Source organism: Amblyomma maculatum, chromosome 1 (genome assembly GCF_055883805.1).
Source record: "Amblyomma maculatum isolate TAMU_Amacu chromosome 1, ASM5588380v1, whole genome shotgun sequence".
Taxonomy (NCBI): Eukaryota; Metazoa; Arthropoda; class Arachnida; order Ixodida; family Ixodidae; genus Amblyomma; species Amblyomma maculatum.
In genome coordinates this window covers 354,940,758-354,948,036 of record NC_139344.1, presented here as the reverse complement: position 1 = coordinate 354,948,036, position 7,279 = coordinate 354,940,758, and the positions used below count along the sequence as shown (strand labels likewise).

At 48.9% G+C, this 7,279-nt stretch overlaps 1 non-coding gene across 1 annotated transcript; it reads right to left on the bottom strand.

Annotated features, from left to right (window-relative positions):
* Positions 1-799: 799 nt before the first annotated feature.
* TRNAG-GCC (transfer RNA glycine (anticodon GCC)) lies at positions 800-870 on the bottom strand. Its single transcript has one exon. It is a non-coding gene; the product is annotated as a tRNA-Gly (tRNA).
* Positions 871-7,279: the final 6,409 nt, after the last annotated feature.

The following is a 7,279-nucleotide window of genomic DNA, read 5'->3' as shown; positions in this document are numbered from 1 at the left end:
ATCTGCGGGCTCCGCAGATAGTCCCCACGAGCATAGTTATGAACGCGTGATTAAAAAAATTTAAGTGCGCAACTTGCGAGACATGACGTAGTGGAACAGTTTGCATAGCTTGGGAGATCTTAGCCGCGGCCTGAGCAGACCTACAAAGGCAAACAGAAAGGATAAAGAAAATAAAGGAAGGTAAAAATAAGAATAACGAAGAAGATAAGCGCAGTATCTACGGTCTTTTTTTTACTGCGCAAAGAAATTGCTGGTTAAACTGACTTTGATACCGGACCTTATACCATCTGGTGTCACTCAGTATCCTAAAAAGAACCATACTGTGCCCAACAGTTCGAGCTTCGAATTGTTCACTTCAAAATCTTGAAACTTCACATGTGATGTGATGGACGGTGCAGTTGAGGGTTCTACATTAATTTACGCCATGCAGCCAACATTCTGAATGGCCGCACAGTATTCTAGGCGAAATGTAGTCAAAAGTAAGCTCGGACTGCTCATTAATGCAATGACTGTTATTAACAGCAGTTGAATTAAGCTGAGGAGCAGAAGCTGTGCTTTCTTCTATTGTGTCGCTTGTTTCACCTTTCGCCGGGTTTAAAAGCAGAGTAATATTTCCACGAAATAGTCGTGGTCTGCTGACCATCAGGAGCCTCGTAGTCGCCACAGGTAAATATGCATTACACCGAGCCTTCGCCTATCAACCGACCTCCACATACCCTAAACATTCGCATATCATAGGTCCACGGTATTAAACTGTGCTGCAGGAATTGCTAGTAATAATAATAATAAAAAAAAGCGATGCGTCGGCCGGGAATCGAACCCGGGCCACCCGCGTGGCAGGCGAGTATTCTACCACTGAACCACCGACGCCGACGACAAGACGCCTATAACGGCCTCGTCTATTGCGCAACGCGCCGCTTCATATCTAGGTCAGTACGCGCTGCGTGGATCGATACATCGTCTCTTGTTCCTTAAAAGCGTGCACCACGGGCAGCGCTAGTTGGAGGGCGGGCGCTAGCAGGTTCCACTTTTGTACGCGCAGACTGCAACGGATGATTTTGACTGCTGGTGAGGGTGTTCTTTTAATTCACTTAACATGGCCTGAGTTTTTTTTTTTTTTTGGCCTCAGCTGCGACGCGTAGCTGCTCCTGTTTCTTGTGCACTGCTAGACGCACAATCTATACAGTGTTTGGCAAGCTGTTCCACCGCTTAGAGGGTGCAGCACTTTAGCCAATTAGAGACCAATGCACCAAATAGACCAATTAGGCGGTGCAGCACCATGAAAGGTAAAGGTAACCCGGGCTGATCAGGATGGCACCCACTTTATTGTTCAGGAAGCATTGATCCTACGCGCCTGTCAACTACTGTGAAACTTTGGTATGAACGCAGTCTTGTGGTAGGCACCATACTTAATTAAAGCCCCTCAATAAACTTTTTGAGGGGCTTTATACTTAATGGGTCAATAAAACCTGTTGCTGGGCTAGTTGGTGATACATTTCTTAGAACAAAAGGTAGCGCAAAAGGACGAGGACGGAGGAAGGGAAGCGTTCGTGTTTGTGTCCCTTCCTCCGTCCCCGTCATTTTGCGCTACCTTTTATTCTAAGGTACTTAATATGGGCCTGCCGTGGTGGTGCAATGGTTAGAGAGTTCGACCAGTGTGTCCATGGATGCGGGATCGAATCCCGGCCGCGGCGGCCGCTTTTCGATGGAGGCGTAAAAGCGGGGCCCCCGTGTGCTGTGCGATGTCAGTGCACGTTAAAGAACCCCAGATGGTCGAAATCTCCGGAGCTCTCCCCTACGGCGTCTCTCATAGCCTGAGTCGCTTTGGGAAGTTACACCTCACAAACCCTAAGCCAAAACATTCTTATTGGCCACGTCACCCTAACCTTACGTAGTGCTGCAAAGAACTTGTGAGACGGAGTGCAGAATCCAGTTGAACTGCGTAAGCAGTCACCATCCTTAGTTTTGCCCTCCGCAATACATCTCCACTTATTAGACGAAAGCATTACTTTCTTTACTGACTGGCGTGAGCAGAAAATATGAGCAGAATGTTATAACAAAGTATCAAATGATTTCATATCAAAATGTTGATTAAACCATTCCACTCTATTCTTGCCTAATTAGTATTTGCTAGTCGAGTTGCAGCCCAGTTTTCGATAGGGACTCGAACCGGCTACACATGTACCTCCAATAATATGTCAGAAGTCGTGCAAGCATTGCGAAATTAGGATGTAATTGAGCCATATATGTGAAAGTACCGGAAGACATCTATTCTGGCTGCACAGCAACCGTAGTTCTGCAGAAAGAAAGTGATAAAATTCCTATTAAGAAAGGTGTGAAGCAAGAAGTCACGATCGCCCCTGTGCCATTTACACTTGCTTACAGGGTGTATTTAAAGACATGGAATGGGAGCAGTTAGGCCTCATGGTCGATGGAGAATATCTCAGTGATCTGCGATTCGCTGATGACATTGCCTTGTTAAGTAACTCAAGGGGTCAATTTCAACTAATGATTAACGATCTAGACAGGAGAAGCAGAAATGTAGGCCTAACTATTAATATGCAGAAGACTAAGGTATGTTGAACAGCCGGGGAAAGAAACAGCAGTTTAAAATAGGCAGCGAAGAGCTGGAAGTGGTAGGCGAATATGTCTACTTAGGACAGGTAGTGACCGCAGATCCGGACCACGAAAGGGAAATAACTAGGAGAATAAGATTGGGGATAGAGCGCATTTGGAAGGTACTCAAACATTATGACTAGCAGCTTACCGGTATTACTCAAGAGGAAAGTGTATAACAGTTGCATGCTGCCGGTACTCGTCTATGGGGGTTGAAACATGGAGATTAATAAAAAGGGTTCTACCTAAGTTGAGGATAACGCAGAGGGCTATGGACCGAAAAATGGTAGGTGTAACGTTATAGGAGATAGGAAGCCTGCAGAGTGCACGTAAGAGAAATAACTCAACTAACCGACATTCTAGTTGAAATTAAGAAGAAATTGGCATGGACAGGACATGCAGCGCGAAGAGAGGACAACCGATGGTCTCTAAGAGTAACCAATTAGATTCCAAGGGAAGGTAAGCGTTGCAGGAGGCGGCAGAAAATTAAGCAGTCGATGTAGATCAGTTGGCAGAAAATTAGGTTGGTGGATGAGATTAAGAAATTCGCAGGGGTCAACTGCGTGCAGCTAGCAAACGACCGGGTTATTTGGACAAAAATGGGAGAGGCCTTCACCCGGCAATGGAAGTAGTCCGGGTGGTGGTGATGATGATGATAGTTAATATGTCGTTAATCGGGTTTGCCCAGCGATAGATGAGAAAGATACTGTGACTTTCCTTTCACAAAGAAAACCAAACAAACCAACGTTTTGCACCACCGCGATGGCGCAGTGGCTAAGTTGTCTGACTACTGCACTGGAGTACCAGTGGTCAAACCCGACCGCCGGCGGCTGCTCAAGGGCGTTTCATTTCTGCTTCAGCGGCCGCGTTTTGATAGAGGAGAAACGCATAGGCATCCGTGTGCTGCTGTACGATGTGAGTGCACTTTAAAGGAGCGCACTATCTGTCACACTTTCTCCGCCAGCAAATGAGAAGGTATTAGTCAAAGTGGTAAGAGAGAAATAGGTGTCTGTAGTGGACGGCTCCGGAGCAATGTCGACCAACTGGGCATCTTTAACTTGCACTAAAATCGCACATCGCATGGGTGCCTTTCTGTTTCGCATCGGGTTCGAACCCGGGTACTCCGGTAAAGTTTGATTTATGAGGTTTAACGTCCCAAAACTATTCAAGCTATGAGGGACACCGCAGTGGAGGGATCCGGAAATTTAGCCTAGCTCGGGTTCTTTAACATCGCGCAGCACACGGGCGCCTTGCATTTCACCTCCATGGAAAAGCTGCCGCTGCTGCCGGGATTCGATCCCGTAACCTTGGACACAAGAATCGGGCGAGAACACCAAGCGACGCCTGCGACAAGGGGAAATTCGAGCGGACCGCGTCATGGAGAACATGGGAGCTGTGAGCATACCAGAATGACCGAAGTGGTGGCATTGAACTGCGCGTAGTGAGGATACATTTTATTGTGTGTGATTTTGTTTAAGGCTTTTAAAGAAAAGACCACCGTCATCACCATCACCATCGCCTTAACCATTTCATTACCTCAGCGGGCGGGTATTCTTATTCGGTAGTCGAGCGTCTTGTCCACTGGGCCAGGTGGTGTTACTTATCCTGTAGCTCTCTGTGTTCTAGCACCAGAGCCGACTTTACTCACGTCTTCCTGAACTGCCCGAACAAACCCAAGCCCCCGTGGCAAGGGCCAAGACATCAGGAGCGATGGGAGGGGGCTCTGCGCAGCTCGCTGCCGGAGGTACAGCTTCTGACAGTGAGCTGGGCCCGAGGGGTCGCCGCTCAAAAATGCCCGGCCATCTAGAGCGGCCTGAGGGCCCATCGTCGTCCTGCTCCCTCACTTCCCTTTACCCCCCCCCCCCCCCCCTCACTTGGTTCTTTTTTGAATCATTAAAGTTGCTACCTACCTACCTCTCGGCTACTGGAGCCTCTTTCTCTCTTCTTTCAATCCCACCATCCTCATTCCCGTTACGGGGTGATTCAGGAGTCCACGGAGAATTGTGTCAATCACTGCGTCTTTTCTTTCCTAGAAACCGATTTACATGTCCGCGTGTCACGGCGTCTTTGAGGTGTCCACAGAGTAAGGTAGTTTTATGCCTTTCAGTTTTGCTCGATCAAAGAAACCAGACACAAGCGTTGCTTCAGTGGCAACGCAGCATGTAGAGCATTGTAGGCCCCATGGGTGATCTACCCAAGTTCGTTTAGCGCTTTAAGTTCGCCTTTGGTCCTTCTGTGTCCTCCTCCTTCGATTCGTCGATATGTTCCGCCCGCGACATTACGTGTCCTGGTCCAGAGAGCTCGGGTAGCGGCGGCGGCCAATGGCGTCCCGGAATAGGGTCTGCCACTCAGCTCCACAGTAATACGCATCTCCCTTCCCAAATCATATCATCGTAATTAAATGTTTTCTCCTCCTCCTCGACAACGGCCGCTAAAAGCTTTCCACGTTCAAAAACATGCAATCGAGATGGAGTTGTGACAGCAACCTCCAGGGGGCAGAAGCGAGCTGTGTTTTCTCCTCCGTGGCCTGAACGACGTAAGCGGCACGAAAAGACTAGCACGCTGGCTCTGTCAACAGGACCAGCACATGTCCGAGGCATGCATGTAACGTGTTCACCAACCGCGCCGGTCGTCGTAGATTCTTCAGACAGAAACTATCTTGTTTTAACTACCCGACATACATGCACTGTCGTAGCCAGCTAACTTTTGTCTGACGACAGTGACCCTGACTGCAGGGTGAGCTAGGTACCAGGAAGATCTTTCGGCCTCCATATCCCTGCGCTGCGAGTGAATGAACACGGCGCGTGGAGATAGAGCGATTGCGTCCGGCGCCTTATCGAAACGTGTGACGTCATGGTGTGGAGGCTTATCGCTGGCAGCGGCATGCTGGCAGGGACGGTGAGCGGTGAGTGGCGGCATGGCTCATGACGAAACCTTCGGAAAACCACGGCCGACGTCTGGCGCACAAACAAGGCCAGCCGAGGCCCACGTACAGCCAACGTGTGCGCCCTTATTTTGTGGCAAAAGCCAGGGGCACGTGTACTTGGAAAGTGGAAAACGAGGAATAAATAACTCCTAACTTTTCGCCCCTCTTGAAGAATCTGTTGGCGCCGACGTCGTTTCGACCACGGACGTTGCACCTTGTACAACCGAAAAGACGAAACCCAAAAGTGAACGAACACAGGGATGAGAAATTATAATTGAAAAGGCCATCAAGCTCAAACTTGTAATTATTACTTTTCGTGAGGAGGCAGCGTGCAAACGCGTGCGCTATGCATTGAAAGTCATCATCTCGGCTAACGAAATATTTTATGCATAAAATAGCCCTCAAGGGCCATCCGTGAACATTGGGCCTTTAATAAATTTTTTATCTTTCCATCTCCCATTTGTTATACGCCTTCATTTCCTGAGTGTGCACTGTAGATGCGAGTCTTGAGCATAGTTTCACAAATGTGAGCTCTTTCTATCCAGCCCGATCTTGGCACCGCCGCGGTGAGCGCGTTCAAGTCTCGACCACGGCGGCCGCTGCTCGATGAAGGTGACAAACAAGGCGCCAGTGTAGGGTGCGATGTTAGTGTACGTAAAGGAACCTCAGGTGATCGAATTTTTTGGGTCAATCCACTACGGCATCCCCCATAACGTGAGTCGCTTTGGGACGTTAATTCCTACACACCTATAGCCTAGTGGTCACTCGAGCCCAACTGATACCTCGGGCTGCAGGTATAGTGGACTAAGGACCATTCCCAGGCTCCCCACATCTTTTATGAGAGCAATAGCGTTTACTCTCTCTCTTTCCTTGTCTCGCCCCCCCCCCCCCCCCACACACACACACCCATGCACATAGACACAAAAAAACATTACCTGCGATTTAACACCACTTAAATCGACTAAGACCTATGGAAGCACTGTATGGCTTGGTTTGGCATGGTTGTTTTGGCGCCTTTAATTGGTTTGGTTTAAGGGGAAAGGAAAGACCCCGTATCCGTCTCATTTTTCGGCGGACATACAATTATAGGCACATATGTCGACGATTAGAATCTTTATAGAAAACTAGCCTCCAGTTAGACCAGCAGACTGATGCTAAATGGAAACAAAGAAAATTATCGGGGACGCTTGAGCTCCGCCTTTAAGTGTATGGCGCGGTAAGCGTAAGCTACCATCCGACACATAAAGCCCCGTTCTAACCAGGCCGTATGCACGTGCCTGGGTAGCTTATGTGTAGCGTGCCTGACTAAGCATCCAAGAGCACTGGAAGGCTGATACTTATTCCACCTCACTACCTCAAATGAGCAACCCCTCTTGGAAGCTCCTTCAAAGCTTCTGGTGTACCATGGCCCCATTAAGTCGCACAGTCCATCAAAGAATCAGTGCCCGACCATGCCAGAGCAAGGTGCCAGCTATTACGTGCCAGCGTCATGGCCGTGAGCTTTCGCCCACAACACCGACGCCTGATTTTCTTTCGTAAAGGGACCTTCAACGGCTTCGTTTGGTTTGGTTTGGTTTGGTTTTGGAGTTTAATGGCCCAAAGCGACTCAGGCTATGAGAGACGCTGTAGTGGAGGGCTCCGTAAAGTTTGACCGCCTGGGGTCTTTAACGTGCACTGACATCGCACAGCACACGGACGCCTTGCTTTTCGCCTCCATCGAAAAGTGGCCGCCGCGGC